We start from the raw sequence: 7,988 nt of genomic DNA on the forward strand, positions 1-7,988 counted from the left end.
AAGAAAGGTTATACAGTAACATAAGTTTAACAAAAATAGAGAGAAAAAAGGATAAAGGGGATAAAAGATGAATTCAGTTATAATCATGTTGAGTTTAAAATGCCTCAAAACCTCTGGGTCAAGATAAGATGTCCAGTAGTTAGAGGTGTGAGACTAGGAATCACAAGTGAGAGTAAGGCTGAAGAAATAGATCTGAGAATCAATTACATAGTGGGTGGTAAGGGGGGAGATGTGAGGGGAGAAAAGAGGAGTGGAGAAGAAAGGAGAGGAGAGAATAAGGGAATAGGAGGGGGAGAGTAAAGGATAGAAGTGATAATAATTACCAATTATATAATGATCATAAAAAAGATGCAGTATATGTCTACTCTGTCGATAACTTATACATTCAAGTGATCAAACATTATCTGTGGTCAGCTTGGTGACACTTTTTCAAATGACTTTTCCCAACTGAAAAATTGCTTTAATATATGTTCCACACCAGATCTAAAATTTGCTGTGGTGAACATTCTTTTATTAAACATCAAATTGACCCATAACTTGTAACAGATAAATATGTCACAAAATCATCTCATAAATCTTATTCTAATGAGTACAGAAACAATGTATTTCTTAGCTTTGGCTATGCAGATATTAGTGAGACATTTGTTAGTAAAATGACAGATAAGATATTGCTTTAAAATAAATTTTACATTAGAATCTAATATTTCCATGCCTTGCATTGGTGAGGAATAATGAAATAATAAAGTAAGAGGAAGATCAAATATTTCTTCAAGACTAAAAGTTGTTAAAGGAACATTGAGGTGGAGGAACAGAAAAAGTAAGACATAGAGGCTTTTAAAAAAAGGAGGTGGACAATATGATGAATTGGGCATAGGTTGATATAGATATTACTCACCCAAACATTCAGATTCAAGCTTTCCTGAAATTTTTATTACTCACTGCTAAGAAGCCAGGAAAGAACCTGTTGCAATTATAATCCCTTTTTTGGAATTGCTGTTTCCAGCCACTGTCTAACCTATTACAGTTCTCCCATACTTAAACACTTCCTTCTTCCCTTTCAGTCAATAGATATGTTACAGTGATATAAAGATTTATGAGAATTATCTCAGGAAGAAAGGAAGAGTAGTAAGAACCATACCTAACTTGGGCTTTGGTTCTGTCCTCTGATAGATATCCTGAATCTTTCCTAGACATGATCAACATTACTTTATCCTAGGCATTTGCAGTCCAATTCTCCCATATAAAACATTTGAAGAGTTTAAGTTTTTCAAAAGGACAAAGGACTTGATACGAATCAAGGTAAGAAGGGTAAAATTAAGGGTATAATCAGGTAATTTGAGTTTTACTCTAGGACATCAAAATTACACAATTTTGTGCCCAATTACCAAAAAAAAAAAAAAAAAAAAAAAAGATTATGTAATTTTAAAATAACTTTGTATTTTGACAAAACATTCATTCTTCCAAAGCATAGAAAGTATCTAGCAACAGTAATTACTTAAATCAGAAAGTTACCAAGTAGATCACTTCTTCCTCTCAGTTATTTCATGTTGTATAAGCTTCTCCCTACCATTCCCTATTTGTCTCTTGGAGAAGTGTCCACTTTACTGGCCTGGGAATCAGGATTGCTGCTTCCTCTCAGATCTTGTTTAGGGGTTTCTGTTCCTCATTATACCCCTTTTTATTTCACAGCATGTCGACTGTTATTTGTTCCAAGTACCAGAAAGCTCTGAATAAATATAAAACAAACAGAATACAGTCAAAAAAAAAAAGTATAGATCTTATCTTAAAAGAATTCTATGCAAATCATCAATGTCCAAAATAAGCTCTTTACTAAGAAGCCTCAAAACAATTTATCTTATGATCTAACTACCTTACCATGTTTCTTTAGATAACAAAACAGGATGTGTCCCTTTCCAACATAAGTCTGTCATCCAAATTCTAATCCTCCTCTCTCATTTATAAGTTGTCAGAAGGACACCAAAAGGGTCCAATGAACATTTTAAATTTGTATTAGTCCCACTGTTGGCTCCAACTAATTCTCTGGAATAATTTATATTCTTGATTACTTAGGAAAACTTCCCATAAGTTTATAACCAATAACAAAAGTAATAAGATCACAGATTTAAAGTTGAAAGAGAACTTGGAAGTCATCTAGAACAACTTTTGCCATTTACAGATTTGGAAATTAAGATCTAATGTCACACTGTGACAGAGTTGAGTCTGGAACAGAGATTCTTTTTGAGACCAAAAGAACCACTTTCCACCGTATTGTAATAAACTATGAACAGTAATGAATAAATACTGTTTCTAACAATAATGAGAAAAGGGCCACTTCCTCAAAACATCCATAAGGGTTAGGAATGAATCTGGATTGTTTTTTTGAATGTCTCTTCATTGTGGCTAGAATTATTTTTTCACAAATAGAATAAAAATTGATGAGTAAATCAGATTCTATATTCAAATCAAAAGGGTACCTTTGCAGCTTCGTAAATTTGGGTCTTATATATTTTGTTAAAGCTAACCTTACAGCAAAGATGCCCAGAATTTGTGGGGAAATTAATTAAGGAATTAGGCACTGATGGAAATAAAAAGAAATCATTGTAGAAGAAAGACATACAGAAATTAAAGATGATTGTGTTACTATGGGTTTGCTGCCTAGCTTGATTGGACATATGAAGCCTACCCATGACCTGAGGCACATGAGAAATTAGAGATGGATTTTTTTTTGTTTTTTTGTTCGTTTGTTTGTTTGTTTTGGTTTTTGTTTTTTTACTATGTGAAGTGCTACATGCAAATGACTAAGACTGTTCCTATAATCCCACGTGTCAACTTTTAGTTGCTAAGTTGGATGAGTTTTCAGCTTCATTGATTTCATTGCTGTGGAAAGTAAAAATTAATCATTGACTTGTGACTGATTAAAATTTAAATCAAAAGTGCAGCAATGAGAAAGTGATAACAACAAAAGATATTCATTAGGCTATTATACACACTGCATTTCCTGCTAAGAATCCAGAAAAAAATATGGTTAAAGATTTGTGGTCTATAAAGAAGAAGGCAATTTTCTTTTATCATCATCATCATCATCATCATTATTTTCACTTGCAATTTACCCTGTGAAAGAATAGGTTTGATTTGGGAGTTTAAGGAATGCTTTTAGGAGTGATGCTATTGCTTGTTGATTATTTTTTCAGTATATTTATGGAGTGATGCCTGTGTATCCCTAAGAGAGGAAGGAAGAAAAGGATGGTACAATACATAAAGGGTCACATGTATTGTATGGGTAGAATCAAAGCTGCCACAGAAAAATTAATTATGTCATTATGTTGTTCATAAGCCTACCAATGATGGAGTCAGAAAGATCAGGTTAAATATGGAGTCAAAGATAGAAAGAAGAGGATAGTAAGAGGATACAGAAAGAAAAGTGAAGATGTCAGAGATGGTAGAATCATAAAGTCAAGGAAAATTAGTACTGAATCAAGAGACATTAAAGTTCAGATAATGAACTTATTCCATTATTTTCTATAGAACAACAATATACAGTGAAGTCTGCCTCTTCACGTTACTTGTATCCATGTATCAATTGATCATTTCCTGGTAATCACTGAATTCTCAGTAAGTCTCCATTTCCATTCAGATTTTTAAGAGGATAATGGTGATGGCAATAAAGACTTGGCAGGATAAAATAATGAGAAAGTTGTGAGAATATAGTGGTTCTATTGCTTGTGAGCCAGTCCACTCAGCATGGAATCAGAGTGACAGAATGTGATAGGGCAAATTTCCTCTTGGTATTTCTGTTACTTCTGGGAAATGAGAGTGTCAAAGAATCATCCATTTAGAGCTGGAAAGGAAATTGAAAACCATCAAGTCCTAAACACTTTTTTTTTAAAGATGAAGAAACTAAAGCTGGGAAAAGTTAAGTACCTTGTCCAAAGCTACTCAGCTAGTATGAGGCAGAATTTGAATTCATTCTTCTTGCATCCATATCTAACATTCTGCTAATTTGCCACCTACTGACAAATTTCCATAAATGTATTCTTATACACTCCTCTAGTTAATATTATAGTCTATGTAGAACATAGAAAATATATATCTCTTCCTGCTACACACACACATACACAGATACAAAGACAGGCACAATAATCTGTAATTGGGGGAGTGATAGGTATCCTATATTCAGAGATAGCAAAATCTAACATAAACCACAAGGATAACATTTCTTTTTCCTTCTCAGTTTTTCTTTTGGTAAAATGGAAAGTTAAATTGTGTTGTTATTATCACAATCTTTGTTAAAAGAAGTTTTCTTGATACCTTAAGTCCTCTTGACATATTTATGAGCATTTCCTGCCAGTGAAGTCAAGGGATAAATGATCAAAGCATTCTTCTATGAATAACTGCAGTCTCAACAAGCTATGTCCTTAAGTGAAAAGAATATGAGATCAAGACCTAGAAGCATTGGATACATATAGGGACCCTGACACTTACTAGTTTTTGTTGTTGTTGTTGTGAATGACATTTCCTGCCCCATTTGAGGTTTTCTTGGCAGAGATACTGAAATGGTTTGCCATTTCCTTCTCCAGCTCATTTGACAAATGAGAAAATTGAGGCAAACACAGTTAAGTGATTTGTCCGCAAGTGTCTGAAGGCAGATTTGAATTCTAGAAGTCCAGAACTCTAATCACACTATTACCTAGCTGTCCCTATTAATCATATAACATCCATCAAATCTCATCATTTTTCTGAGACTCAGTCTCCTACTCTGTAAAATAAAGATAACAGCAATCTTTGTTACATCACAAGGATATGGTGAGGATCAAATAGACAGATCTACATGAAGGTGTTTTATAAACTATAAGATATTTTGATATGCATGTGTACATATATATGTATAGCTATATAATGATTTAAATCAATTTTTAAAAAAATTGCAGGACCCCTACATAGTCAAATAAGCACATCTTTCTCAAATAAACATCTATCTCAAAAGGAGGGCAGAAAGAAGGGCAGAAAGAAAAAAGATACCCAAATTATCAAGTTTGTCATTAAGTAACTAAAAGGAGAAAAATAACTCAATTATTAAAAAAAACAGTTGGAGGCCCATTTAGGCCTATATATCTCAACTCAGCAGCCAACAGAGGTTGATAAAACTGTTTTGGTTACAAAGCACTGAGGTAAGTGAAGTACTGAACTCCCACAATTAGTCTATAAAAATGAAACTGAGTTGGCTGGGATATGTAACTGGTACTTCCTTCAATTGCCATTCACCATCCCTTTTGAAAAATTACATGGGAAGGCTAGGAATAGCATTTCCTAATTATTTGTAGAATTGTATAACTGTCTCAGGATCCAATCCATTCTTCACATACCATTCTGAAACAGTTTTATTGATATAACTTCAATCAATCAACAATTTCAATCAAGCACTCATTAAAAAAACGGCTATATACCAGATATTACTCTCAATACTAACAATGTCTAATATACAATAGATGAAATATTCCTTACTTTGAAGGAGCTTTCTGAATTAGTCAATCTCTTGCCAGGACTGCCATTCATGCCAGGCCCCAACTAACAGTTTACTTCATGCCATGCTCAATTCACTCTACGATCTGTGTCATCTCAGCAGAAGAGGCATCTTCAACTACCCTTGCTACTCTTGTTACTTGCTACTTTTCCTTTATGTTATGTCTTCCTCTATTAGAATATGAATCGCTTTAAAATTTGTACTGTCTTTTTGTATTTGTATCCCCAACAATAAGCCTATATGCCTGGGATAGATTAAGCTTTGAATAAATGTTTTACCCATCTATCTTTCCATTCTATCAGAGGAAATTACATATTTGTTTATACAAAATAATGCACATATATAATGTGTCTTACAACATAAATATGTTATATATAATCATGTGTATAATATGTATTGTGCATATGTTACAACATAATATGTATTATATAATATATGCATGTGTGCATACATTGTATGTTATACATATATACATGAATATATTTGTACATATTTAATGGAATTATAATACAAATGTATTATATTGTATATATACACATTACAAAATAAATACAAAGTAATTATGCCTTTAATGTTAGTCTTCTATAATTACAAAAATATATTTTGTATTTACTTATCCGTGTATATCATATAATATCCCAGGAGAATATAAATTCCTTGGGGACAGGGATTATTTTGTGTTTGCCCTTGAATACAGTAGGCATTTTAGAATGCTTTTTTGAGTTGAAAAAAAAAAATACCAAGAAGACAAGTGTTCCTTTTGTTATTGCTTTTTCTTCACTGGTGATCTCACTTTTCCAAGAATATTCCCTCAGTGATTCCATGAGGCTACAAAATTTGGAACATTTAAAAAAGTCATAATTGTAAGTGACCTAAAGAGCAGCAGAAAGACATATGGTGAATATAAGTAGGCTGCAACAGATTATCAATGATGACTCAAATTCAGAAAGTACATGAAAGATATTCATGTTTTAAATGATCAGAAAAAGACATGGGCTAATTATTTGTTGAGGGTAAGGAATAATAGAATGGTGCTCATGCTACATTGTTACCCCTGGAACATTAAAAGGACTAGAAGAAAGACTCCATTGGTTAGGTCTAAGTAGGAGCCAGGGTATTTTCCCCCACTAGAACAAAAGCATCTTGAGGATAGGGGCTTTTGTTTACTTCCTTTTTTGTTGTTGTATCCTATAGTGCTATCCACAGTAATCAGCACATGCTTGATTGATTTACATGAATCACATAGGATAAGGAGACATGAATATATTTCATTCTGCACTAGTAGAGGGAATATCTCCAAATTAGGGAAATCTTGGATCTATATCAATATTGAAGTAGTGCTATATGAAGTAATCCTGACTCTCCCATGTTGTTGTTGTTGTTGATCTTTTGTTCTCAAAGAGGTCCCTGACATCAGGAAGGTAATGTCATGACATGCAAGTGAATTGAATTTAAGTGAAAGAAGGCTGAGTAGAGAACTCCTCTGGAGCCATCTCCAGTAGCAAGATGTAGATCTGAAAGACTAAATATGGCCCTGGATGCTGTGGAAAACCTAGGCTTTTTTAACTTAATTTTAACAACCCAAAGGAATGTAAATTTTGATCACTAAAACCTCCCAAGACATTATGTGGTTTATAGGATAGGACCATGCCTTAAACTCAAATCATTTAGGTTCTCATTGACTGACTAATAATGTCATAAGCCAAGGCCCAACTTTTTGTTGTTTGGATCCTGATTGGCTCAAAGTGAATGTAAATAGCAATTATTTCTGTTTTGGCCAGAAACCCTGAAAGTGTTTTCCATCTCAGACTGATTTTTTTTAAAAATAATATCTTATTATTTTCAAAATGCTTGCAAAGATACTTTTCAACATTCACTGATGCAAAACCTTGTATTCCATTTTTTTTCTCTCTCTATCCCTCAATCCCCTCCCCTAGACAGCAAATAATCCAATATAGGTTAAACATGTGCAATTCTTCTAAATGTATTTCCACATTTATCATGCTGCACAAGAAAAATAAGATCAAAAAGGGAAAAATGAGAAGGAAAAAAGAGCAAGTAAACAACAACAAAAAAGTGAAAATACTATGCTGTGATCCACATTCAGTCCCCATAGTTCTCTCTATGGATACAGATGGCTCTCTCCAAAACAAATCTATTGAAATTGCCTTGAATCATTTCATTGTTGAAAGGGCTAAGTCAATCACAGTTGATCATTCAATAACCTTGATGTTATTGTATACAATATTCTCTTTGTTCTACTCCACTTAGCATCAGCTCATGCAAGTCTCTCCAGGCCTATCTGAAATCATTCTGCTTTTCATTTCTTATAGAATTATATTACATTCATATACCATAACTTATTTAGCTGTTCCCCAACTGATGGATATCCACTCGGTTTCCAGTTCCTTACTACTATAAAAAGGGTTCCTACAAAAACTTTTGCATATGTGGGTCTTGATTTTTT

Source organism: Sminthopsis crassicaudata, chromosome 5 (assembly GCF_048593235.1).
Source record: "Sminthopsis crassicaudata isolate SCR6 chromosome 5, ASM4859323v1, whole genome shotgun sequence".
NCBI classification, from domain to species: Eukaryota; Metazoa; Chordata; class Mammalia; order Dasyuromorphia; family Dasyuridae; genus Sminthopsis; species Sminthopsis crassicaudata.